The sequence below is a fragment of the Lycium barbarum genome, chromosome 3 (genome assembly GCF_019175385.1).
Source record: "Lycium barbarum isolate Lr01 chromosome 3, ASM1917538v2, whole genome shotgun sequence".
NCBI lineage: Eukaryota > Viridiplantae > Streptophyta > Magnoliopsida > Solanales > Solanaceae > Lycium > Lycium barbarum.
Window position 1 is genome coordinate 71364576 of NC_083339.1, and position 3849 is coordinate 71368424.

General features: G+C 42.8%; 1 non-coding gene across 1 annotated transcript; it reads left to right on the forward strand.

Moving 5' to 3' along the window:
* The first annotated feature begins 3090 nt into the window (after window positions 1-3090).
* Window positions 3091-3196, forward strand: LOC132634522 (small nucleolar RNA R71). Its single transcript, XR_009580240.1, has one exon. It is a non-coding gene; the product is annotated as a small nucleolar RNA R71 (small nucleolar RNA).
* The last annotated feature ends 653 nt before the right edge of the window (window positions 3197-3849 follow it).

Genomic DNA, 3849 nt, shown 5'->3' on the forward strand with positions numbered 1-3849 from the left:
TCTCATCAAACACAAATTTAGCCTCTTTTTCAAGAAGCTTGCACAATGGATTGGAAACTTTTGAGAAATCTTTGATGAAGCGCCTATAGAAACCAGCATGTCCCAAGAAACTTCGGACGCCTTTGACTGAGATGGGTGGAGGAAGTTTTGAAATCACATCAATTTTTGCTTGGTCGACCTCGATTCCCTTTTCAGAGATTTTGTGACCGAGGACGATTCCTTCCTTCACCATAAAATGACATTTCTCCCAGTTTAGCACCAGATTGGTCTTCTCACACCTTTTTAGCACTTGACCCAGATGGCCAAGACAATCTTCAAATGAATCACCCACCACAGAAAAGTCATCCATGAACACCTCCAAGAAATCCTCTACCATGTCATAGAAGATTGACATCATGCACCTCTGAAAAGTGGCTGGTGCATTACACAAACCAAACGGCATCCGGCTGAATGCAAATGTCCCATAAGGACAAGTAAAAGTGGTCTTCTCCTGATCCTCCAAAGCGATGTTGATCTGATTGTAGCCCGAATAACCATCAACGAAACAATAATAGGAACGCCCTGCTAACCTATCAAGCATTTGATCAATGAAGGGCATAGGGAAATGGTCCTTGCAAATGGCTGTATTGAGCTTGCGATAATCCATGCAAACTCTTCATCCGGTGACAGTTCCGGTCGGGATCAACTCATTATTTGCATTCGGCACAACAGTGATGCCGCCCTTCTTAGGAACACAGTGGACCGGGCTCACCCATTTACTATCAGTAATCGGGTAAACCACGCCTGCATCCAGTCATTTGATGATCTCTTTCTTGACGACCTCTTGTATATTTTCGTTCAATCGCCTCTGATGCTCTACACTTGGTTTGCTACCTTCCTCCAACTGAATTTTGTGCTCACAAATCCCAGATGGAATACCTTGAATGTCTGCTATGGTCCCACCAATAGCACGCCTATACTCCCTCAACACCTCCAACAGCTGTAAAATCTGCTCCTCAGTCAATAAGGCTGAAACAATCACTGGTAATGTATTATCCAGACCAAGGAACTCATATCTCAGGTGTGATGGGAGCTGCTTAAGCTCCAACTTAGGTGGCTCAATGATCAAAGGCTTCGCTGGAGGAGTTGTTCTATTTTCCAGATCAAGATTCAGCTTCTTTAGGTGGTATGTATATGAGCCCAACCCAACAAGTGAATTAACTTTCTCCACATAGCCTTCCATGTTTTCAGCATCGAAATTCATCAGAATACCAGCTAAAGCCTCAGCCAAACTCTCTTCTTCCATCTTGAACTCCACTGCTTCATCAACAACATCGAATGAATCAATTACCGAAATACTCTCGTAAGCACTTGGTAACTTCATCCCTTTGCTAGCCCGAAAAGTCACTTCTTCATTGTTGACTCGGAACATGATTTCATTTTCTCCGAATCCTTCAAAACCCTCCCTATAGCAAGGAAAGGTCTTCCCAGAATGATAGGAATGTCCCGATCAACAGCACAATCAAGAATCACAAAATCAGCAGGCAACAAAATTCACCAACCCGCACAATTACATCATCAACCACCCCAACAGGTCTTTTGATAGACCTATCAGCCATCTGCAACCTCATTGTAGTCAGTCTCGGCATCCCCAAACCTGATTGCTTATATATCGAAATGGGCATCAAATTAATACTCGCCCCATTATCACACAAAGCGCGAGCAAAATCATGGTGCCCAATAGAAAAAGGAATGGTGAACGCCCTATGATCTCCCTTTTTCTGGACAGTTGTGGTTCAGATAATGGAACTCACTGTGTGAGTCAAACTCACGGTTTCATGTTGAACCGTCTTCTTCTTAGTCAGCAACTCCTTCAAATATTTCGCAAAATCGGGCATCTCCTTGACAGCTTCCAAAAAGGGAAAATTTAGAGATAACTGCTTCAGCTGATCATAAAACTTCTCAAACTTAGCATCTTCCTTCTTCTTTACCAACCTCTGAGGAAAGGGAGGTTTGGATTTGAATAGCTGTGTAAAAGGGCGGAGAGCCCCTTGTACAGCCTGTTTGCTTGTGTTATCAGCTTCACTCATCATCTCTGGAATATCAGCAACCTTCTTGTCAGTAGGAATCTCATCAGCAATAATGGGTGCTTCAGACTGCACCTCATTCTCTTCATCTATCGGCTCAAGATCAATCACCTTCTCAGCAGCCCCCTGTATTGTTTTACCACTTCTAGTAGTGATGGAAAATGCACGATCTATACCGCCTCCCCCATTTTTGGGATTTGGAATAGTGTCACTTGGAAGTCCTCCATTTTTTGGAGGGTGCTGCTCTCTAGAAATATCCTTCATCTGCGACTCAAGCTTTTGAATAGTCGCTGTATGGGAACCCACTGTTTCTGTCAGCCCAGACAAAGTCCTTTCCGACTTAGATTGATTTGCCAGAATCTTCTCAAGCATTGTTTCAACCTTCGAACTACCCTGATCTGTTGACTGCCCTTTCGGTGGTATATAAGGATTGAAACTCTTGTTCCCAAAATTGTTGCTGTTGTTGTAGCTCCCTTGGTTCGCACCACCATAATTATTGTTGTAGTTCCCAGAGTTGTTGTAAGCACCTTGACCTTGCTGAGGTCTCCATTGATTCTGATTCTGATAGCCACCTTGGTAATTCTGTCTTTGATAACCCCTTTGAGAGTTATTAACATAATTTGCATCTTCAACCTGCATAGGTGGCCCATCAAGGAACGGACCATCTTGAGCATGGTACATCCCTTTTGGCAAAACTGCATCATCCTCACAAACATTTACCTTTTTGATTTGAGATTCATCAAACTTCTTTATCAGCAAGGAAATATTTGTTGCAAGTTCTGCCAATGTTTGCTGGGTGTCCTGATTCTCCTTCACTATATTCTGGAGCATAGCACTACCATACGGTACCACATCAGCATTATTCGAGTGCCAAGCCTGATTATGAGTTATCAGCTTGTTAAGTATGGTGGTCACTCGTCGAAAGGTCTTGTTCATAAAACACCCATCAGCTGCATTGTTAGCTACTGACTGTGTCACTGGATCTAACCCTCGGTAGAACTTCTCCATCAATATATTTTCCAGAAAACCATGATTCGGGCTCTTCTGCAAATACTCTTTAAACCTCTCCTAGGCTTCATATCGTTGTTCCCCCGGTCGCTGCTTGAATTCATATATCTTATCGCGAATCTCAGCCTTCTTGCTAGGGGGTACCACTTTGTAAGAAAAACAGCTACCATCTCTGCCCATGAAGTAATCGAATTTTGGGGCAGCTTCTCGAACCATGTTCTTGCCTCTCCAGCTAAGGAATACTTGAATAACCTCAACCGAATAGCATCTTGTGGAACATTGTTCTGGATGTGATTAGCACACACATCCACAAAATTCTGCAAATGACGTTGAGGGTCATTCTCGGTAGAGTTCCGAAAGTATCCCTCAAGTTTCAACAGCTGGTAAAGAGATGAGTCAATTTTCACTGTAGCAGCTCCAACTCGAGTTTGAACAATAGCAGATGCATAGTCCTCCTCTTGAACAAGTTCAGCAAAAATATTCTCATCATCAGATTCATTCGCTTGATTGTTCAACCGATTCCCCTGATTACCAGCACGCTGATTCTGCTGATTTTGATTCATGTTCACCTGGTTTACACAGAGTAGCAAACAAGGTGTGATGGAATAAACAAAAGACTTTTAATCAAAGCAAACACTATTTAGTAATTTCAAAATCGTATTCCCCGGCAACGACGCCAAAATTTGATACGCTCAAATTACACCTATTAATGGTATAACGCGACGTTGACAAATATAGTAACCCAACAAGGTTGGGGTCGAATTGCACAGGGAAT